Genomic DNA, 24,857 nt, shown 5'->3' with positions numbered 1-24,857 from the left:
CAGGCAAAACAGGTTGCTACAGGTGCTTGCGATGCACTACGTGCAGCTATCTTGTCACTTGCACAGAGATAGCCCACCCATTCTCGGGAAAGAAATTTAAGATAAAATGGCCCCTAACATGCACCACCAATTACGTTATCTATGTTATCCAATGGGGTTGGAATCATTCGTCAGACTGCATTTAGGTCGACCCCACTAGGTCGACTGGCAGGAAGGTCGACCTGACTTAAGGTCGACATGGGCCAAGGTCGACATGACTTAAGGTCGAATTTGCATAAAGGTCGACATGAGGAAGGTCGACTGGTCATAAGGTCGACATGGGTTTTTCACTGTTTTTTTATCCGAATGTCGACACAGTCGACATGGACACAGTTGGCAATGAGAATCGGACCCTCGCATCGCTCGCTTCGCTCGCGATGCTTCGGGCACGGTGCCTCGCTGCGCTCGGCACACTATTTTATTCTCCCACCACGCCCTAGTGGATGGTAGGGCATGTAATACCGCCTGTCGGCACATGTCGGCTCAAAAAACAGTGAAAAACCCATGTCGACCTTATGACCAGTTTACCTTCCTCATGTCGACCTTTATGCAAATTCGACCTTAAGTCATGTCGACCTTGGCCCATGTCGACCTTAAGTCAGGTCGACCTTCCTGCCAGTCGACCTAGTGGGGTCGACCTAATGACTGTAGACCTAAGTTCATTCTAATAGATGACCGCATCCCATCCAATGCCCGTGCGGGCTCAACTACATTGGTAAAACCGACTGTGCATTCAAAGTCCGAATGGCACAACACCGCAGTGCCATTAGGGCAGCGCTCTTGTCCGGGAAGAGTGAACAACCGGTCGCCCGGCACTTTGCCCGGGCAAAACATAACATGGCCATGTTACGATATAGGATTGTAGATCACATCCCTGCCTCAATACGTGGGGGAGACCGATCCAAAAAACTACTCCAACTGGAGTCCCAGTGGATTTTAAATTAGACACACTGGCAACCAAAGGCCTCAATGAGACCTTGGGGCTTCACAATTTCCTCTGATCAGGTCACCAGAATTCATTTGATGCCACCCCTTGCAGTCCCATTGACAGATGGTACCCTGCTTTGCTGCCACAACACCCACATACACGGTGTTGTGCCAACACATTAGGTAGCTGGTACACACCCAGCACCAGATTATTGCCCCCAGTACAGATACCCCGCAGTCCATGTATGCAGTTACACGTAGTAGCCCTGCTGGTTGTGCTGTCGGCACACTAAGGGTTGATGCCACACATACATGCGTAATATGAAGTTAGAGCTTTACCTAGCTAGTAAAGCCAAGTTTTTAAACCTTTATTCTCCTTACTCTCATTTCATGTATTATGTCCACCACTAGATGTCAGCACTGTATCACTTGTTGTTTTTTTGCTGTGTTGCCGTTTTTTTCACTAATGTTTGCATCCTCATATTTCAGGTGCTGTGTCCGGGATGCTTTTTGTACAAAACTGACATGCTATCCCATGTATGCATTATATGTTTTTCACACACTCTGTATGTGTGCTCTAACGTCTTGTATGCCCTCCACAGCCCGCCCCACGTGACCGCATGTCAGCCCAGCTCTGATGCGCCTGAGGGACGACACTGTCAGTCACGGTGACGTCATCGAGGTACGATCGATCCCGGAAGCCAGCCCAGCGGTCCCCGTGTGTGAGCACAAGCTGCAGGAGGGGGTAAGTACCTGAGCCTTTATATTTCACTGTCACTGTATCATTTGTTGTTACACCATTTACCTGTCCTGACGAAGGGGGAGACCCCGAAACCTTGGCGCTTTATGATTGAATAAACCAGTCCACTCTTCACCAAATTGAGAGTCCCTGAGTGCCCTTTCCTTCAGAGTGTATATATATATATATATATATATAGTACTCCAATGGAAGCGGCACTCACTCAGGCTTGGTTAAAAGGTCCTTTATTGGTCCAACGGTTTCGAGGTTTCCCCCGTCGTCAGGGACAGCAGCACACAGACTGCACAGTTACAAACAACATTTATATACCCCCACAAGACATCCCCCCAAAAAACACCTGCACATACAATTTGCAATGAGAGAACTCACCTGCTCAACATCGTGCGCCCGGCGTCTGAAACCAGAAGCTGTCATTGTTCCGGGTCAGACGGCGTCACGATGTGCAGCAGGCTAACCAGCACTTCCGCCAACCAAGCATTCACCGCCACGCCAGCCATGGCCGGAAGCGGGAACCAAAAGCTAACGGAGGCTGGAGCAAAGTCTCAGATAACGGTTGCCTAGCAACCTGAAACAAATATACATATGGACGGCAGCGTATAGTGGAAACAGGCAGACGCGCCACATAGCCTCCTAACAAGCAAACATTATTATGCGTTATTATACATGCATAATAACATTTGCTTCTTAGGAGGCTATGTGGCGCGTCTGCCTGTTTCCACCATACGCTGCCGTCCATTTGTATATTTGTTTCAGGTTGCTAGGCAACCGTTATCTGAGACTTTGCTCCAGCCTCCGTCAGCTTTTGGTTCCCGCTTCCGGCCATGGCTGGCGTGGCGGTGAATGCTTGGTTGGCGGAAGTGCTGGTTAGCCTGCTGCACATCGTGACGCCGTCTGACCCGGAACAATGACAGCTTCCGGTTTCAGACGCCGGGCGCACGATGTTGAGCAGGTGAGTTCTCTCATTGCAAATTGTATGTGCAGGTATTTTTAATTGTTTTTGTGGGGGGATGTCTTGTGGGGGTATATAAATGTTGTTTGTAAATGTGCAGTCTGTGTGCTGCTGTCCCTGACGACGGGGGAAACCTCGAAAACGTTGGACCAATGAAGGACCTTTTAACCAAGCCTGAGTGAGTGCCGCTTCCATTGGAGTACTGTTTGGATTATCATCTTGTTGATTATTCGAGGAAGGCACCTCAGCATCATTTTGTGCTTTATTTGCACTCAGTCATTTACGAGTGCCGGACTCTCCTGTCTCTATATCTATCTATCTATCTATCTATCTATCTATATATATATATATATATATAGATAGATAGATAGATAGATAGATAGATAGATAGATAGATAGATAGATAGATAGATAGATAGATAGTAGGAAACAGAGCCCCTAGTATGAGATTCCATCACCAAAACCGGTATAAAGAACCGTAATGCAAATCACTGTTCAACAGTTTTAATACAAATTTATATAAAAAACACAAGATAAAAGCATTTTTCTCATCCGTATGGAGTCAATTCGGTTCAACAAGTACAAGGAATAAATCCAACGCGTTTCGTCGTAAACGACTAGGGCGTGGAGGGAGAATAAAAGTGTGCCGAACAGACGTGGTGCTACGTTTCAGTGTCCATGTCAACTGTATTAACATTCGGCTAAAAAAAAACTGTGAAAAAACACGTCGACCTTTTGACTGTCGACCTTGCCCATGTCGTCCTAATGCTTGTGTCGACCTAATGACCTGTCGACATAGACCCATGTCGACCTTTCTGCATGTCAACCTAATGGTGTCGACCCAATGCTTGTGGACCAACTTCTTGTAGACCTAATGATCCATACCCGTTAGTTGTTTATTATCTCTTCTCTTAACGTGCCACAAGTTTTTTTTTTTTTTTTGCTAAATTGATGTAACAAACATTTCTACCATCTAATATGCCTTTACAGTATAAATAAAGTGAATTTACTTGGATACTTTAACGCATGCATGTCCAAACTATGGCCGCCCAGCTGTTGTGAATATACAAGTCCCATCATGTCTTGCTCCAGTTTTAATATTAGGGAATATAAAAACTATGGCAAGGCATGCTAGGATTTGTAGGCATGTCCAAACTATGGAGGGCCCTAGTTTGGACATGCCTGCTTTAACGGGTCAGTGAAACTTTCAGGTGACCAGAAGTTCCGTCTCTGTGCCGAGTCCCCGAGCACACCATGGTGACATAGCACTTGCTGAGAAGTGCCTCCAGAGTGGCTGGCATGGCGTGCACACCTGATGGCACGTGGTTAGTACAGGACTGTCCTTATTAGACTTGGGGGTGGGGTTTGATGCTATTTTTGCGCAGCTTTGTTTAGTGTATGTCATGTGTCCCTGAAGAGGAGGTTAACGTTGTTGGAATTAATATCAATGAGTTGGATGTAACTGTGAACATTTTAACAAAAATGATCATCTTAGCAGCTCTTCCAACACACCCATGAGGTGGCTGCCAGGTGTCGTTTTTTTTGTGGGGTGTCGCCAGTAGCCCTAATCCCCAGATTTTGCGTCAGTGACGCCACTGTCAGGTAGAGCTGCATCTAATGAATGCCGGATTGTTTCCTCCCTTTTATCATTTTCCTTTTCCTAATTTCTGGAAGTAGTTTAAATGTTCCAGGGGGAAATTTACTAAGATGTGTATTCTACTTCACATGTGATGAGCAACCAATCAATCCTGTCTACTATCTTCTAGGCTGCATCTAATAAATCTGGATCCAGTCGCCTTCGTTTGTTGGTGATATGTGGTTCCAACGGCTCATGGCATTTCCTTTTCCGATTTTCTGGAAGTGGTGTAAATTTTCCAGGTTCTATGCCGCAGCGAATTAAATCTGGATCCAGTCGCCTCCGTTTGTTGGTGATTTGTGGTTCCAACGGTTCATGGCATTTTCTTTTCCTAGTTTTAGGAAATGGCGTGAATTTTTCATCTTCCAGGCACTGTATGAGATGTTGCCTCATTAATGGCACATTGTAGGTGCAGCTGGGGATATTGCCGGTGAACAGTATTTCTACAGCATTTGCTATAGCATATATACCACAATCCTTTGTGCTCTTCCTCTGTTTCTCCGTATTCATAATTTGCAAATGCCTCTGCTCCTCTGGAACATTACAATAGAAGGCATACAGATGGTTGTTGTAAGGGGCGCCAAACTGAAAATTATCACTATCCGCAATGTATATCTTTCCATCCTTAAAATATGTTACGAACGCGTGAGATCTATTGCCACCAAAAAACACTATGTGGATCTGCACTGCTGGCTCAGACAGGGGACTGAAGGAACTAGCATATCCTTTTGCCAAATCTTGCAGCCCATTGATCTTAAATTGTTTGCGCAGTATGTACTGAGCAGCATCTACAATTCTGAAATTGACACCTCTGGTGCCTTCCAGGCGGAGCCTGTCCTTTTTTAACAGCCCTAAATTAGGCTGCCACATGTTATTGAAATGAGAAAACGCGTATGTATATCTACACAAAAATGTATGTACCACACAGCTCACTCTCATCAAATTACTGATTGTTATTCACCAAGCGAAGCCTTTTTTATGACCTCTGAGTGACATCACAAAGGCTGCCTGTGACATCATCAGCCTCACTGTGCCTGTGACATCATCAGCCTCACTGTGCCTACATTCCACTACTGAATGTAATCATTTGTGATCTATTATAAAGTTTATTTACCAGGGCTAGAAAGGGCACAGGGTAATGGCCATCACTCACTAGCATGCAGGAATAGCCAATCATTATTTTGTGGGTAAGACAAACTGAGGAGGGGCTGAGACATATAAAAAGGAGCAATGATCGATAAGAAGATGAGAGGAAAGGAGGGGCTAGAGGTGAAGGGATGCAATGAGAGAAAAGGGAGAGAAAGAAGAGAGATGTAAATATAGGCCACGGCTACACAGCAGCTGTGGGGGCCACATGTTAAACACTCCTGATGTAGGCCAAACCAGAGCTTTGCAGAGGGTAGGGTGATGTGCACAGCATATTTTCCATCTCTGTATTTAGCCACCCATCTTGTCATTGTTATCTCAGAGATAGAAGTGGGCATGCTACGAGGCCAGGCCCCCCTGACTTGTGGCACACTCCTGTGAGTCCTTACCACACACTCATTTTTGCGCATGTACACTGAAAGGGCAGGGCTGCAAAGCAATCTGTCCATGGTCTTTATAAGATAGAAGAATTGAGGAGGATTTGCTCAATACGCCTTAAAGTAGCCTTGTGGTAGCTACAGGAGTAAGCACTGTCCAGATATTCCGTATAAAGAACATTATTGCTCTTCCAGCTCGCAGACTGTGCTATACTCATTATGACGACCACTCAGTCCTCAAGCACAGTACTAACGGGTTGACTTGAGTTTTGTCTCCTTGTATGTTGGTATTGCCCATGGCACAGTCTCGCTGCTTATCTGGGTTCAAACAGACAGAACCTTTGAGGCAATTGGCAATATGCCTACGGAACAGTTGTGAATGCCCTCATGCAAAAAAAAAATCATTGCACATATTTTTGTAGCTGCCCATCATAAAAATAGTATCACACTAGTTATACTGGCAATTTATCTTCCGCTTACTCATTATGTCTAATGACACACAGCTCACAAGTGTCCAGCATCAACTGTGGTAGAAGACAAGAGAACAGAGACATTTCCAAAAGTCTTAGGAGCCCATTTATTATTGTGTACTTGCAGTTATTAGCTGCAAATACTAAGAATCCCCCCAACTATATGTCATAGATACCTGATGCTCCATTCTGCCTGCAGCAGCATCTTCCCATAGGTTTCTCTGGGGGAGTGCGATGGCATAACTACCAACAAGATGCTCTGTTTCTGGACATCCATGCCAGTGGCAGTTGCAGGGCTGCAGCACAGTCCAAAATTCAGATAGGGGGGACCCACCAACTGCCACCCTAAACAGCATAGTCCAGACTCACTGGCAGATGTGGCTCCTCTATTTGAGTTTGCCACAGTGGTGCAGTCCCACCTCTGCAACTGGCAAGGAAGTCCAGGAGCAGAGCATTTTGTCCCTCCTGGAATGGGTCATGTTGGGAGGTATGCAATGCTGCTCAATTTACCAACATCCGGAATGCGATGTGTTCCTGATATCGACTACCGCCATATGAAAGTGGTGCTAGCCCATGGACTACACATCACATAGCTGACTGGCCAGATGGTTCCCCCCAGAACCCGCCCAGAAAGTAACCGCTGTTCAGCACAGTCATTGCTGACACTGCATGCACAGGCCACCGGGCAGCTCACTGAGCATATCACAGGGACAGTCTCCTTTCTGAGCCCTGTCTCTGCCTGTGCTCAGTAATACATCCAGCAGATATGATCGCATATTGCAGTGCAGCCTTGGGTACTAATATCGCTCCCAGATTGCATTGAATATACGATCATTGCTAAATTTGACTCTTTGCCTGCAGTATTTTTCTCTGTCAGGGGTGTCCAAACTGTTTGCAAAGAGTGCCAGATATGGTGACGTGAAAATGTGTGGGGGCCGACCATCAGAATGCCCCATTCACTGTATGTCCCCCAGCGTGCCCTCATTCACTGTATGTCCCCCAGCATACCCCCATTCACTGTATGTCCCCCAGCATGCCCCCACTCACTGTATGTCCCACAGCGTGCCCCTACTCACTGTATATTCCCCGTCTGACCCCCCTTCTCCGTATTTCCCCCAGCCTTCCCCCATTTACTTTATGTCCCCCACTCTGCCCCCATTCACTTTATGTCCCCCACTCTGCCCCCATTCACTGTACGCCTTCACTCTGCCCCATTCACTGTATGCCTCCCACTCTGCCCCATTCACTGTATGCCTCCCACTCTGCCCACATTCACTGTATGCCCCCCACTCTGCACCATTCACTGTATATTCCCATAAACTGCCCCTCCTTCGCTGTATGTACCACATTCACTGTATGCCCCCCCTCTGCACCCATTCACTATGACTCCCAGCCTGCCCACCCTTCTCTGTATGTACCACATACTGCCTCCCTTCACTGTATATTCCCCTGCAGGTGACAGACGCTTGGGCTCCCGCCGCCGCCGCCCTTCTCTGCATATTACGAGAGTAAGCTTCCCCTTTGCTGCTCCCCCCTCCCCACACACTGCTGTCACTGTGATCACGATGGAGGGTGATATATAATTGCAGCAGCAGGAGTTGGACACGTACTCATCTGAAATACGGCAAACACGTCTTATAGTGGCAAACAGCACCCCCTCACCAATGCAGACAGCAAGCCATCAAGGGAAAGGCGCGCTCGCCGGGGTCCCACCTCTAGAGTCCTGTGCTGTGCATCCCACTTCAGCCTCCAGCCGCCCCGCTTCTGGCTGGAGGCTGCGGGCCGCTTGAAGTTACATCCCGGGCCACAATTGGCCCCCGGGCCGGACTTTGGACATGCCTGCTCTAGGTCTTGTAGTTGATCCCTAATCATGAAATACAACAGTGATGGATTTAAAAAAATAAGATTAAGATCCTGACCACACCTCCCCACCCTATATTTAAATACCAGCCCAGGCACAGATGCTCGGGTCTGGTTATAGATTTGGGAACGGCAGTTACATTTAAATGCAACAGATCTCTGTACGGCTTCACACCAACTTGCCGGCCTCAAGCAGTTGTCCTATTTGGTCTCTTGCCAGACTTATAAAGCCAGTCATTTGGTTGTTTTTCCGCCTTTATGTTTTGGTTCTCAAACTGGTTCCTCAGGACCTCAAACAGCTGTCATTTCTCAGGTCCCCTGGCAGGTGCACAGGGGTACTCATTACTCACTGACACATTTTAAAAGATCAACAACGGAGCTAATTATCTCACCTGTGAATCTTTGAGGCGACCTGAATACGATGCGCTGATGACCGAGTTTGAGAACATGTGCTCTAGTACAAACCCAGCCAAACTGTGGCTCCCCAGATGTAGTGAAACTACACATCCCAGCAGGTATGCGGTCAAGATGCCCGCATTCACTATAATGTCGCTGGCATCCCTACTACTGCCTGGAGACCAGTGCCGAAATATGAACATCTATTGCATTGCACAGATTTTCGCCCGGAGGACCGATGTTGCGCTTCTGCACAGGCGCATTTCTGCACATGTGCAGATGCAGGCTGCGTTCACCCACAGCAAACATTCTGTTCGCTGAGTGCATGCACCCTACACGGAGAGTGGGCAGCGGAGAAGGGCGGGGGTTGCCGGGCATCCTCATTACCATATGGGAATTTTGCAGCCTTGTGAGTCAATCAGAACAAGGTCCTGAGTACTAAGTATTCTGCACATCAGCATGACTGGTTTACGCTCTTACTGGTTTCCCTAGCACAGAAGAATGATTTGCTCCTGGGGACAAAGCAGAAGTACACTATGGACACTTACCGCAGAACTTGACGTGCGGATTCTTGGCACACAAGACTTGGGCCTGTGAGGAAGCAACGTTACAGTCTGCGCAAACGGGTCCACGTCCCTTTTGGGTCTCAGCTGACAGTCGTACCAAACTCTAAGGTCAGCGTCAACATTATTAGCTGTGGCTGAAGCCCCAGAACAAAACCTAGGGCCCCTGGAAAGAAAGAAATATTTATCAATGCAGCCAATTTACAGCAGTCTGTCTCGTCACAATGGACCACATGGCTGGATTAAGGGAGGGGCGATAGGGGTCCCCACACATTAAGCGCCCCCAAAAATTGACAGCTCGGGTTTGTGCAGTGCATACATCCCTGCCCTCCCTGAGAAGGACATCGCATCGTGTTGTTTCAATATGATCGATTTTTTTTGTTTCTAAGGTAGTGGTTTTACCATTCGATGATTGCATCATTCTGATGTTTGCCACCATCAAATGGTAAACATTTAATGGTGTTCCAATGGTCCCACCAGCCAGCCAAGCTGCAGTGCTTCTGTGCATGCGCGGCCAGGGTGAAGATGTTTGCGCATGTGCAAAAACAGTCTTTATTTATGCATGCGCCAAAAATATAGGTACTTGTGTAGTTTCACAGCGCCGCCGCGCGCACAGTCTGTTACAGAAACTTGGCAGCCTGCCAGAGGCTCTGTTTAACTGTGCGCGTGCCGCTCTAGCTCTGCCTGACTGTGCTCGTGCCGCTCTAGCTGTAAGCTAGGTATTGACAGCTACGTTAACAGCGGCCGGGCGGTCACTGTGGTACTTGTAGTTCCACAGTGAAATAGGCAGCGCCTGGGCAGCGCTGACAACGGGGGCAAGTGGAGACACCCCGGGCACAACGCTGACGTGCCGTGAAACTACACAAGTACCAAAATATATATATATATTTTTTCCCTATCAAATACTTTTGATGCATAGCGACCATCGCATTGAAAGATTCAATGGCGGATTCCCAGCCATTATTTGATAGATATATGTCCATCCCTACTCTCCAGGAGCAGCCCAGAGAGGAGACTATCAGCAGCACTTCAGGGGGCGGGGCCTGATCTATATGTCATCAAGCCCCACCCCTAGTACAGCAAAACTCGATATTCGCAGGTCCTCGAGGATGGGGCAGGACTAGTGATTTTTGGGAGCCTCCGGGAGTGTAGGCAACCCTGTCTCACATACATACAGTATGTACATAAATACACTGCCTCTCAAATACATACACTGCCTTATACATGCATACATACATACATACATACATAGTGTTCATTCTAGCACCCGCCATATTTGAAAACCCATGCACTTCCTCTTCCCTGCCTGGGGTGTCGCTGTCTGCTGTAGTGCTTCCAGCACAATGTGATCTGTATATCAGCACTGATATGCAAACCAGTCCTGTGCTAAAAACACAACAGCAGACAGCGACACCCCAGGCAGGGAACAGGAACTGCATGGATTTTCAAATATGGCGGGTTCTAGAGTGAACACTTCATACATACACATACTGTACATACATACTGCCTCTCACATACATACTGTACATACATACTTTGCCTCTCACATACATACATACATACATACACTGCCTCTCACATACATACTGTACATACATACACTGCCTCTCACATACATACATACATACATACATACATACATACACTGCCTCTCACATACATACATACATACATACATACACTGCCTCTCACATACATACATACATACATACATACATACATACATACATACATACACTGCCTCTCACATACATACATACATACATACATACACTGCCTCTCACATACATACATACATACATACATACATACACTGCCTCTCACATACATACATACATACATACATACATACATACATACATACACTGCCTCTCACATACATACTGTACATACATTTGCTTTTGTGCTGTGACTGATAAAGTGATACCGAGGGCGGTGGAGCCTGGGGTGAAGTGGAATGGTCCCTGGACAGCTGCTGCAGCCGAGGGACAGGGGAGGGGGAGAAGGGGGCCCTGGGAAATGCACTGTGCCGACTTTTGGTACTCACTGGTGAAGGTGGCCATGCCCCCAAAATTTTACTGGGGCCCGGCATTCCTCTCGGCTGCCCTGCTCTCACCCACAGAACAAGCATCAGCAAAGCTACTTACCATGGATGTTTCTTAAAAACTATGAAAGCATCATTTGTGTCACCTATTACTCTGCCAGAGCCACAAAGGGAACACTACAATTTTAAATCCATTTTTGATAATGATTTGGCTACATGATTGCTTCATATTAATGCAAAACACAAAACAGCAAGTGTTGGACCAGTGGCCGATCTGTCCCCGCACATCCCCTGTGCTCACTCCATGACCTTATAACCCTTCTGATTGGCCGCTTTATGGAGGTGTATTGACTAGAGGAGATTTAAGGTAGAGAAACGCGGGGGAGGCATGATTGCAAATTAGCTGTAAATGCTCGGAAAGAGGGAAATATCCCCTTGCCTTCATGTTACTCGATTGACATGAATGCGCAGTGCTTCATTGGATGTTTCAGGATTCACATTTATTCTTTAATAAGTATCTGAAAGTGTGCGAATAAAATTACTTTTTTCAATATATCTCATCTTCGTCCAGACTATGGGGGTTATTCTGGTTCACTTGCAAAGGCAAATTCCTTCTCAAATGGACAAAACCATGTGTACTGCAGGTGAGGCTGATGCAGAGAAAATTAGATTTGGGTGAGGTTTTACATCAAAGTGAGATCTATGTTGCGGTGTAAAAATAAAGCAGTCAGTGTTTTCCCTGCACAGACATAAAATAACTCATCCAAGTCTAATTCTCTCTGCACATGTTACATCTGCCCCCCTGCAATGCACATGGCTTTGTCCATTTGAGAAGGAATTTGCCTTTGCGAATGAACCAGAATAAAGGCCCATATATCCCTTTGGAATTCAATTTTCAAGGAATATAGCAGCGACTGAAAACATGCAAGCATCATTCAGAACAAGCAATCCTGTCCCGTCACTTACTCAATGATTGCAAGTGCGCCAGAGGAAAGAGTAAGTGGATAGTGTCACCGGCTGCCGATGGCATTTTTGGGGACGTTCCCGCTTCCCACCCGCGGCCGGCAGGGGGGGGGGAGGCAGTTGGGAGTTCGTCCCCCCCCCCCATCTGACAAAATAGACGCTGTGCGCATGCGCTCAGCGTCTATTCAGAGGCACAGTGGCCGAAAATGGGGGCGCTGCCCTAATTTGCATATACCACACCCTCGTTTGCATATGCCACACCCCCTTTTCGGGCGCTAGTGTCCCTATTCTGCTGGGAGGTATGTATCTCACCTGGTAAATCTGAACGTTGAGTGTATGCTGATATAAAAGGCGGAAAGGCATTTGTTGGTAATGCAGTTAGGAAAGTAACATTGGGGCAGATGTATTAAGCCTTAACAAGAGATAAATGCAAGTGTGATAAGGAGTGATAAACGTCCAGCCAATCAGCTCCTTACTGACTTTATTCAAACACAACCTGTAACATGGCAGTTGGCAGGTGATTGGCTGGACGTTTATCTCTCCTTACCACACTTGGATTTATCTCTTTTTAAGGCTTAATACATCTACCCCATTATTTGACAGCAGTGTGTTTATATATATATATATATATATATATATATATATATATACACACACACACACACACGGGTGGATCAATAAGTAACTGTGTTTGAAGACAGGTGGCGTTGCTGAGGAAAGTTGGTGTTACTATCGGGTACTACCATCTTTCAAACCACGCCATACCAAATTTCAGATTGATTCATAGGTTATTTCTTTTTTCCAACACGACAATGCACCAGCTCCTTCTTCCGGAATTGTTACGGCCAAATTGCATGAATTGCGCAATGAATTGTTGCTGCATCCACCGTACTTACCAGTACTTCTTTCTGGCTCCCTGCGCCTTCTTTCTGTTCCCTAACCTGAAAACGTGGCTTGTGGGGGAAAAAAATTCAGCTCAAACAAGGAGGTCATCGTTGAGACAAAAGCCTACGTGAGTTTGACAAATCGTATTTTTTAGAGTGTTTAAAGAAATGTCAGGGGCGTTGGGAAAAAGTGTATTGCCGTGAAAGGAAAAATAAAATAAATTGAGAAAATGTATGTCTTCATTCTTAACACAGGCACTGGAAAATATAGTTTGTTTGTAAGGTAACGTGGCACTATTTTGAGGGATCTGCCTGGTCTGTGCCATATGGTGTATCCCAAACACACCACTATAAGAGAGTAAGTAACAATAAATGGTATAGACAACTGGGCGCTCCCCCTTTTTTGTTTTTGGACTGAATTCTATGTGTGAGTAAAACGATTAGGTATTCGAAGAAGATAAAAGGTTTTACTTCCCTTGGATTTCTGTAGTGGTCTCTTACACTTAGGTGAGAGAGAGAACAGTGACAGAGAGCACTGGTGCGGTGCCCAGAACTGAACACAATATTCCAATATTGATGAGATTTATTAACCATGGTGCAACAGAACAGGAAAAAAGCTGGAATAGAAGAGACCAATACAGAAATCCAAGGGACGTAAAACCTTTTATCCTCTTCGAATACCTAATCATTTTTCTCACACATAGAATTCTGTCCAAAAGCAAAAAAGGGGAGCACCCAATTGTCTATACCATTTATTGTTAACACAGGTAGTTATTAATCCACCCTCGTGTGTGTGTGTGTGTGTATATATATATATATATATATATATATATATATATATATACATCATTGTTGACATATACACTGTCACATAATTACTTTTTCTTCGATGGCGGTTATTATTTGCAAAGGACGGGGTGTGCTATGGAATCCCCAGTAGCTCCGTCCTTTGCAAATGCCTACATGTGGCAGGTAGAGAAATCACTCTTTCTCGACAATGCCAGTGTGAACTCCTGCATAGATCTATATGTGCGATATATAGATGACCTCTTCCTGCTTTGGAAAGGTCCCCTAGCTCCTCTAGCAGAGTTGGTGGCCACTCAAAATAATTCTGCCCATCCCATTAAGCTCTCCCTGACTACCAACAGCAATACCATACCGTTTTTGGATATAGCCATCTCCATCACCGATGGGAATCTCCATACATCCCTCTTCGTGAAACCAATAGATCGTAATTCCCTGTTGAGACATGATAGTTTTCACCCCCGTAATACTGTCAAAAGTCTGCCCTATTCTCCATTCCTTAGGGTTTGTAGAATAACGGACACTACCATGGAGACAGAGAAACAACTCGACATCATGGTTAAAAAATTTGAGGAGAGAGGATACCCCACAAGTGAATTGCTGCAGGCCAAAACGAAAGCATTGTCACAAAATCGCAATGACCTTCTAGCCAAAAGTAGTCCCAAAATCAAACCACCCAGTATACCATGGGTTAACGAGTACAGCTCAACCAGTCTGGTCACTTCCCGCAAAGCAAAACAGTAGTGGGAAATAATTAAGATTGACCCAGACGTAACCTATATTTAAGAACACTAAACTCATGCCCAGTTATAAGCGCGGCCCCAATCTGAGGGACTTACTCATCAAGACGGAAATGACTAATTTTGATGTACAGACACGGACCGCCAGGCCAGGCAAAACAGGTTGCTACAGGTGCTTGGGATGCACTACGTGCAGCTATCTTGTCACTTGCACAGAGATAGCCCACCCATTCTCGGGAAAGAAATTTAAGATAAAATGGCCCCTAACATGCACCACCAATTACGTTATCTATGTTATACAATGCCCGTGCGGGCTCAACTACGTTGGTAAAACCGACTGTGCGTTCAAAGTCCGAATGGCACAACACCGCAGTGCCATTAGGGCAGCGCTCTTGTCCGGGAAGAGTGAACAACCGGTCGCCCGGCACTTTGCCCGGGCAAAACATAACATGGCCATATTACGATATAGGATTGTAGATCACATCCCTGCCTCAATACGTGGGGGAGACCGATCCAAAAAACTACTCCAACTGGAGTCCCAGTGGATTTTTAAATTAGACACACTGGCACCCAAAGGCCTCAATGAGACCTTGGGGCTTCACAATTTCCTCTGATCAGGTCACCAGAATTCATTTGATGCCACCCCTTGCAGTCCCATTGACAGATGGTACCCTGCTTTGCTGCCACAACACCCACATACATGGTGTTGTGCCAACACATTAGGTAGCTGGTACACACCCAGCACCAGATTATTGCCCCCAGTACAGATACCCCACAGTCCATGTATGCAGTTACACGTAGTAGCCCTGCTGGTTGTGCTGTCGGCACACTAAGGGTTGATGCCACACATACATGCGTAATATGAAGTTAGAGCTTTACCTAGCTAGTAAAGCCAAGTTTTTAAACCTTTATTCTCCTTACTCTCATTTCATGTATTATTTCCACCACTAGATGTCAGCACTGTATCACTTGTTGTTTTATTGCTGTGTTGCCGTTTTTTTCACTAATGTTTGCATCCTCATATTTCAGGTGCTGTGTCCTGGATGCTTTTTGCACAAAACTGACATGCTATCCCATGTATGCATTATATGTTTTTCACACTCTGTATGTGTGCTCTAACGTCTTGTATGCCCTCCACAGCCCGCCCCACGTGACCGCATGTCAGCCCAGCTCTGATGCGCCTGAGGGACGACACTGTCAGTCACGGTGAGGTCATGGAGGTACGATCGATCCCGGAAGCCAGCCCAACGGTCCCCGTGTGTGAGCACAAGCTGCAGGAGGGGGTAAGTACCTGAGTCTTTATATTTCACTGTCACTGTATCATTTGTTGTTACACCATTTACCTGTCCTGACGAAGGGGGAGACCCCGAAACCTTGGTGCTTTATGATTGAATAAACCAGTCCACTCTTCACCAAATTGAGAGTCCCTGAGTGCCCTTTCCTTCAGAGCATATATATATATATATATATATATATATAGATAGTAGGAAACAGTGCGCCCCTAGTATGAGATTCCATCACCAAAACCGGTATAAAGAACCGTAATGCAAATCACTGTTCAACAGTTTTAATACAAATTTATATAAAAAACACAAGATAAAAGCATTTTTCTCATCCGTATGGAGTCAATTCGGTTCAACAAGTACAAGGAATAAATCCAACGCGTTTCGTCGTAAACGACTAGGGCGTGGAGGGAGAATAAAAGTGTGCCGAACAGACGTGGTGCTACGTTTCAGTGTCCATGTCAACTGTGTTAACATTCGGCTAAAAAAAACCTGTGAAAAAACACATTTCGACCTTTTGACTGTCGACCTTGCCCATGTCATCCTAATGCTTGTGTCGACCTAATGACCTGTCGACATAGACCCATGTCGACCTTTCTGCATGTCAACCTAATGGTGTCGACCCAATGCTTGTGGACCAACTTCTTGTAGACCTAATGATCCATACCCGTTAGTTGTTTATTATCTCTTCTCTTAACGTGCCACAAGTTTTTTGTTTTTTTGCTAAATTGATGTAACAAACATTTCTACCATCTAATATGCCTTTACAGTATAAATAAAGTGAATTTACTTGGATACTTTAACGCATGCATGTCCAAACTATGGCCCCCCAGCTGTTGTGAATATACAAGTCCCATCATGTCTTGCTCCAGTTTTGCTATTAGGGAATGTAAAAACTATGGCAAGGCATGCTGGGATTTGTAGGCATGTCCAAACTATGGAGGGCACTAGTTTGGACATGCCTGCTTTAACGGGTCAGTGAAACTTTCAGGTGACCAGAAGTTCCGTCTCTGTGCCGAGTCCCTGAGCACACCATGGTGACATAGCACTTGCTGAGAAGTGCCTCCAGAGTGGCTGGCATGGCGTGCACACCTGATGGCACGTGGTTAGTACAGGACTGTCCTTATTAGACTTGGGGGTGGGATTTGATGCTGATTTTGCGCGGCTTTGTGTAGTGTATGTCATGTGTCCCTGAAGATGAGGTTAACGTTGTTGGAATTAATATCAATGAGTTGGATGTAACTGTGAACATTTTAACAAAAATGATCATCTTAGCAGCTCTTCCAACACACCCATGAGGTGGCTGCTAGGTGTCGTTTTTTTTTAGGGGTGTCGCCAGTAGCCATAATCCCCAGCTTTTGCGTCAGTGACGCCACTATCAGGTAGAGCTGCATCTAATGAATGCCGGATTGTTTCCTCCCTTTTATCATTTTCCTTTTCCTAATTTCTGGAAGTAGTTTAAATGTTTCAGGGGGAAATTTACTAAGATGTGTATTCTACTTCACATGTGATGTTGCTATGAGCAACCAATCAATCCGGTCTACTATCTTCTAGGCTGCATCTAATAAATCTGGATCCAGTCGCCTTCGTTTGTTGGTGATATGTGGTTCCAACGGCTCATGGCATTTCCTTTTCCGATTTTCTTGAAGTGGTGTAAACTTTCCAGTTTCTATGCTGCAGCAAATTAAATCTGGATCCAGTCGCCTCCGTTTGTTGGTGATTTTTGGTTCCAATGGTTCATGGCATTTTCTTTTCCTAGTTTTAGGAAATGGCGTAAATTTTTCATCTTCCAGGCACTTTATGAGATGTTGCCTCATTAATGGCACATTGTAGGTGCAGCTGGAGATATTGCCAGTGAACAGTATTTCTACAACATTTGCTATAGCATATATACCACAATCCCTTGTGCTCTTCCCCTGTTTATCCGAATTCATAATTCGCAAATGCCTCTGCTCCTCTGGAACATTACAATAGAAGGCATACAGATGATTGTTGTAAGAGTCGCCAAACTTAAATGTATCACTATCCACAATGTAGATCTTTCCATCCACAAAATATGATACGAATGCGTGAGATCCCTTGACATCATAATACACTACATGAATCTGCACTGCTGGCTCAGACAGGGGAGTGAAGGAGCTAGCAAATCCTTTTGCCAAATCTTGCAGGCCATTGACCTTAAATTGTTTGCGCAATATGCACTGAGCAGCATCTAAAATCCTGAGATTGACACCTCTGGTGCCTTCCAGGCGGAGCCTGTCACTTTGAAACAGCCCTAAATAAGGCTGCCACATGTTATTGAAATGAGAAAACGCGTATGTATATCTACACAGATATGAATCAACCACACAGCTCACTCTCATCAAATTACTGATTGTGCTTCACCAAGCACAGCCTTTTTTATGACCTCTGAGTGACATCACAAAGGCTGCCTGTGACATCATCAGCCTCACTGTGCCTGTGACATCATCAGCCTCACTGTGCCTGTGACATCATCAGCCTCACTGTGCCTGTGACATCATCAGCCTCACTGTGCCTGTGACATCATCAGCCTCACTGTGCCTGTGACATCATCAGCCTCACTGTGCCTGTGACATCATCAGCCTCACTGTGCCTACATTCCACTACTGAATGTAATCATTTGTGATTTATTATAAAGTTTATTTACCAGGGCTAGAAAGGGCACAGGGTAATGGCCATCACTCACTAGCATGCAGGAATAGCCAATCATTATTTTGTGGGTAAGACAAACTGAGGAGGAGGCTGAGACATATGAAAAGGAGCAATGATCGATAAGAAGATGAGAGGAAAGGAGGGGGCTACAGGTGAAGGGATGCAATAAAGAAGAAAGAAAGGGAGAGAAAGAAGAGAGATGTAAATATAGGCCACGGCTACGCAGCAGCTGTGGGGGCCACATGTTAAACACTCCTGATGTAGGCCAAACCAGAGCTTTGCAGAGGGTAGGGTGATATTTAGCCACCTATCTTGTCATTGTTAGCTCAGAGATAGAAGGGGGCATGCTGTGAGGCCAGGCCCCCCTGACTTGTTGCACACTCCTGTAAGTCCTGGCACCCTTTTTTGCGCATGTACACTGAAAGGGCAGGGCTGCAAGCAATCTGTCCACGGCCATTACTATGTTGTTTAGTAAGGCAGTTTATTCACTTTATGTTCCAAGATAAGATAGAAGAATTGAGGAGGATTTTCACAATATGTCTTAAAGTAGCCTTGTGGTAGCTACAGTAGTAAGCACTGTCCAGATATTCCGTATAAAGAACATTATTGCTCTTCCAGCTCGCAGACTGTGCTATACTCATTATGACGACCACTCAGTCCTCAAGCACAGTACTAACGGGTTGACTTGAGTTTTGTCTCCTTGTATGTTGGTATTGCCCATGGCACAGTCTCGCTGCTTATCTGGGTTCAAACAGACCGAACCTTTGAGGCAATTGGCAATATGCCTATGGAACAGTTGTGAATGCCCTCATGCAAAAAAAATCATTGCACATATTTTTGTAGCTGCCCATCATAAAAATAGTATCACACTATTTATACTTGCAATTTATCTTCCGCTTACTCATTATGTCTAATGACACACAGCTCACAAGTGTCCATTGTCAACTGTGGTAGAAGGCAAGAGAACGGAGACATTTTCACAAGTTTTAGGAGCCCATTTATTAATGTGTACTGGCAGTTATTAGCTGCAAAAACTAAGTATCCCCCCCTCGACTAAATGTCATAGATACCTCCTGCTCCATTCTGCCTGCAGCAGCATCTTCCCATAGGATTCTCTGGGGGAGTGCGATGGCATAACTCACAACATGACCCATTCCAGGAGGGACAAGATGCTCTGTTTCTGGACATTAAGTTTGCAGTTGCAGAGTTGCAGGGCTGCAGCACAGTCCAAAATTCAGATAGGGGTGACCCACCAACTGCCACCCTAAACAGCACAGTCCAGACTCACTGAGAGGTAGGGTTCCTCCTGGATTTCCGGGATTCTCACATTTTTGGTGGCAACCCTCCAGGAGGCTTTACCAGTCTCCCGGATTCTCCCAGAATCCGGGTGTCTAAAAAAGCCTTCAGCGCCTCTCCCAAGTGGCCAGTACCGTACCGAGCCACCCTGCAGTCTGCCTGACGCTTAGGAGATGATGTCATCATCTCACGTCTTCGTCCTGCAGGCCTGCCGCCCGGCACCCTCCTCTCTGCTCCGGCAGGCCGGCAGCCCTCCTCTCAGGAGCCCCTGGTCCTCCATCCTGCTGTCTGCTGCCAGAAGCCCTGCCCAGCCCCTTACAGCCAGCCAGCGGGTGAATAATAAGGAGGCAGTGTGTGTGTGTATATATATATATATATATATATATATATATATATATATAGTCTATTGGGTTATGTTCGGCACTCCGGACGAATCAGTCACAGACCGCGGTGCCCTTAAAGCTTTAGATGCAATTGATCATATCCCCTGACCTGTGGCCAGGATCTGGGGAAGGAAAACGGCACTCGCGGATTTTGTAATTCAATTTTAATATGGTTCAAAGTGACATCATGTACAGCATTACCGACGTTTCAAGGCTGGTCAGCCTTTTCCTCAGATGCGCTGTAAAGTGCAAATAGTGCCTGTGCAGTGATATAAACAGAGCAGTCTGCCCTCTTACCTTATGTAGCTTGTCAGTGCAGCCTGTGTAGCTTCCCCGGCGTGTACGGGATCCAGCTTCCGGGACCCACGGTTTAGCCCACTGTGACGTCCGGCTGTTGTCATGGTAACCCTGGATGCCTGATACTCGGTCAGCCGGGTTTGCCGTGCATGTGCTCTAAGAATAAGACCAACAGAACAAAATGTTGGATACGTGATACAAACTAATAACATGATAAAAAAGTGCAAAGTGCAGCTACTACATAAGGTGCTTGGGTGCTAGTATTAAAAATTGTAAAAACGGGGCTCAGTACATTTACTTAGAATATCTAAAAATTAGCAACTTGTGTACTTTAAAGCGCTCCTTTTTTCATCACTTATTATTGTTACACAATTAGATTATGAGACACTAATCAGGTTATATACCACTTTTATATATGTGTACCGATGTCAACACAAAGTGTCGACACCCCTGATATTTGGTTATATCTAGTGTTAAATCGCAATATTATACTCTTCACACAGAGTTCCTTTGAATAGACAAAAGTTAGATGTTCTATCGGACAGTTTAAACAAAAGCATTCCAGGCGATCATTTCGTTTAACCCTGTTGGTGCCATGGTGTTAAGCCGAAATATCCACTGCGACTCTCGTTGTGTCAGGAGTTTCTGTCTATCTCCTCCACGGCTCAATGGTGGGATATGGTCTATGATTTTGCATTTCAGGTTAGCTAAGGTATGTCCACTGTTTTTAAAATGCCGGGCTACTGGTTGGTTAATGTCCTTTCCTTGGAGGCTTGCTGTAATTGCCGATCGATGTAATGCCATCCGAACCCTTAAATTTACTATAGTTTGGCCGACATAGTATTTGCCACATGGACACATTATAATATAAATTATAAATGGAGTTCTACAATTCACAACGTGGTTGATTTTATATATCTGGCCGGTTAGTGGGTGTTTGAAGGTGGGACCTGCTTCTACAAGGTTGCAGGTCGTACAAGAAGGGCACTTGTAGCACCCGGGTTTTTTTTGCTAGATGTTAAATAGAGTGGGTGCTGGCGGTTTTGTTATATTAGTTCTTACCAGCATGTCCCGCAAATTTCAACCTCTTCTGTAGCTGGGCATGATGTCACTTTGAACCATATAAAAATTGAATTACAAAATCCGCGAGTGCCGTTTTCCTTCCCCGGATCCTGGCCACAGGTCAGGGGATATGATCAATTATATATATATATATATATATATATATACACACACACACTGCCTCCTTATTTATATATATATATATATATATATATATATAGACTGTGGCGGGTGTGGACGTAGCACTCCAGACATTGTAGTAATCCAAAAAAGTTTATTTGCAGACAAGCAACGTTTCAATGCATGTGCATTTTCGTCAGGAGCCTGACGAAAATGCACATGCATTGAAACGTTGCTTGTCTGCAAATAAACTTTTTTGGATTACTACAATGTCTGGAGTGCTACGTCCACACCCGCCACAGTCTACATAATCTTTGACGGTGCACCCGACCAGCTACAGCAACAGGGCAGTGTGCTCGGCCACACCAAACAAGTATATATATATATATATATATATATATATATATATATATATATATATATATATATATATAAATTCACACTCAATCCAATCCAATACCCAATCCACGTAGCGGGCAGATAGAGAAAAGAAGGACCAGCACTCGTTTGTAGATGAAGAAAGGTGGTTTGTATTTCCAGGATAAGCATGTTTAAACAAACAATAAAGACAGGTGACCCAACAGCCTTTTCAAGCAAGAGGTCCTGATTTTCGTCAGGGGTCACCCTAACTGCTCACCTATAAAAGCACAGTCTGCTGTGAGCTTCAGACCAGATAGCATGCCTGGAATCAAGCATTGATGTGATAGCAATGTGTATTGTAGCCATTTTGAGCGATAGTGTTAGGACCTGCAGAAAAATGGGGTCCCGTGAAGGGGGCTGCAGGCTTAAATGCAATTCATGAACCAAATCTCCACTATTTATTAGTAGTTAATTTAGTGTGTGCAGAGCCCCTACAATGTCTGTTTAAACTATGTGGTCACAAGCCATAGGGCACCCCAAAACTAGGAAAGGTGAGTGCTGATGTTTAGTATTTTTATATATATATATATATATATATATATATATTGTAGGTAATCATGGTTATGCATTGATATTGTATATTTCAAATGTCTTATGTTTTTTACATGTATTGATGAATGTGTTTTTAGCTGAGTTGTTTTAAATTGTTGATGTCCTGTCGCCTAGGCAACAGAACACCGCGTCTTCCCCCGGCCGGGCACGGAGTAGCTCTGCTGACTCCGGAACTTCCTGTGACGTCACCTGCCCGGTGAGAGAGGGCAGAAGTGCGACAGGGAGGAGAGGATCGGCGTGCTGCACGCGCCGAACGGGAGAAGGAGGCGGGCACTGATTTCAGTAAGGTATTTATGCACCATTATGCACTGTGTGTTTCACTTGTTGTAAAGGCTTGAGAAAGGGGTAATGCCACGAAACGTTGCCGAATAAATTCACTTTTTTTTTTTTTTTCGAGAACGCAGCTGGAACATTTACTAGAAGGCACATAGATAAATTTACTAAGATGGGAGTTCTATTGAACGTGGGATATTGCCCATAGCAACCAATCAGATTTGACCTATTATCTTCTAGACAGCGCCAAATAACCCCATTTTAGTAAATTCACCCCACAGTCCCTGACTTAGGGGTAAATTTACTAAGAAGGCCGAGAATGAGCGGGATCGGCTATAATCGGGCCAAAGCTCGGGGGGAAGATTTAATTCTGCACTGAGTGTTCCTTTGTTCGTCTTTACAAAAAATATATTTTCTTCCTCTTTGTCAGTTATTCTTTATTTGTCATTATTGCTTTAGATTTCTCTCTTCATTTTTAGGCTTTCGTCATTTTCAGAAAGAGGTGGCGCTACCCATCTCTAATTGGATAAATTCATAATGGACAGAAGAAAAAGTAGTAGAGATATTTGGGGTGATTATAACATATTCTTAAAATTTTACTTTTATTGGTAATTTCTAATAAAGAGGTGTGCCAATCACACCCTCTATGTAAGACAATAATAAAGATGTGCAAAAAAAAGTTTAAGAAAATGTGGTTAAAACTTACATTTGGATGCTCAGATACTGGGGCAGATGTATTAAGCCTTAACAAGAGATACATGCAAGTGTGATAAGGAGAGATAAACGTCCAGCCAATCAGCTCCTTACTGCCATGTTACAGGCTGTGTTTGAAAAAGTCAGTAAGGAGCTGATTGGCTGGATGTTTATCTCTCCTTATCACCCTTGGATTTATCTCTTGTTAAGGCTTAATACATCTGCCCCAATATTTCCTGTAGATTTTATGTATTTGATATCCCCCATATTTGATAATCAATTCAGGAAATCCACTAATTAAGGACCGTGCAAAATAACAAATAACCTTAAGGTGGACAGATTACTGCAAGTTTTTTGCATATCTTTACTATTGTCTTACAAAGAGGGTGTGATTGGCACACCTCTTTTTTAGAAATTACCAATAAAAGTAAAATGTTAAGAATATGTAATAATAAGTTGGACGTTTTGCTAAAATATATTCTGAGCCCAATTATCTCTACTACTTTTTCTTTTGTCCATTATTAATTTACAAAGTTGACTGATTCTCTGGATTCTTATTTTCCGATGGTGCAGTGATTTGTATTTGGCGGCCAAGTTTCCCTGCAGCCAAAGACAGACGAGCTTGAAGCAATGCACGGATCAGGTCAGATCCGTGCGATGCTTCTATGGAAAGATAGAAAAATAAATCATTTAAAAAATGACCTGCGCTCATTGAGCCGGTCCTGGATGAAGAAATATAGGGGGAAAATCAAATGGAGTTCCCCTGTATTTCTTTAACCGTATTTCATTAAACCAGCACCGGGCTCCAACAGCCAGTGGTGCCATGTCACAGCCAAAATATGGCACCCTGACTGGTCAGCCTGGGCCAGGTACCTGGGGGAGTGGGGAACTCCCCCAATGAAGGCCCTCTCCAGCTCGGGATGTCAGGCAGATGGTAAAAAAAAGTGTAAAAATTAGTGTTAACAATAGATATTGGGTTCCGTAGTAGAACTACAGGGCCCAGCAAGCCACCTCCACATGCTGAGACTTGGAGAACCACAAACCCCAACATGTGGGGTATTAATGGGCCCACTTTGACTTGTAGTCCTACTTTAAGACACTATTTCAAGTGACTTAAAGGCAGGAAAGCAATGTAGCAAAGCAATGAGGAAGGCTAGTCAGATGCTTGGTTGCATAGGGAGAGTAATCAGTAGCAGAAAAAAATCCATAATAATGCCACTTTATAGGTCATTGGTACGACCTCATCT

General features: G+C 44.8%; 1 long non-coding RNA gene across 18 annotated transcripts in view; it reads left to right on the top strand.

Annotated features, from left to right (window-relative positions):
- LOC146080110 (uncharacterized) overlaps nt 1–24,857 on the top strand; it is a 180,916-nt gene that overhangs the window by 92,728 nt on the left and 63,331 nt on the right. For 15 of the 18 annotated variants that reach the window (XR_014474823.1, XR_014474820.1, XR_014474824.1 and 12 more), the window contains 3 exons: nt 1,569–1,711; nt 15,699–15,841; nt 22,759–22,931. This is a non-coding gene — a long non-coding RNA (uncharacterized LOC146080110). The remainder of the gene's footprint in view (nt 1–1,568; nt 1,712–15,698; nt 15,842–22,758; nt 22,932–24,857) is intronic. The other 3 variants (XR_014474815.1, XR_014474818.1, XR_014474816.1) reach the window with 3 other exon arrangements.

Source organism: Crinia signifera, chromosome 5 (genome assembly GCF_055691185.1).
Source record: "Crinia signifera chromosome 5, ASM5569118v1, whole genome shotgun sequence".
In the NCBI taxonomy this organism is placed as follows: domain Eukaryota; kingdom Metazoa; phylum Chordata; class Amphibia; order Anura; family Myobatrachidae; genus Crinia; species Crinia signifera.
The sequence above is the reverse complement of the archived record's forward strand: the minus strand, read 5'-3'. Positions and strand labels throughout refer to the sequence as shown.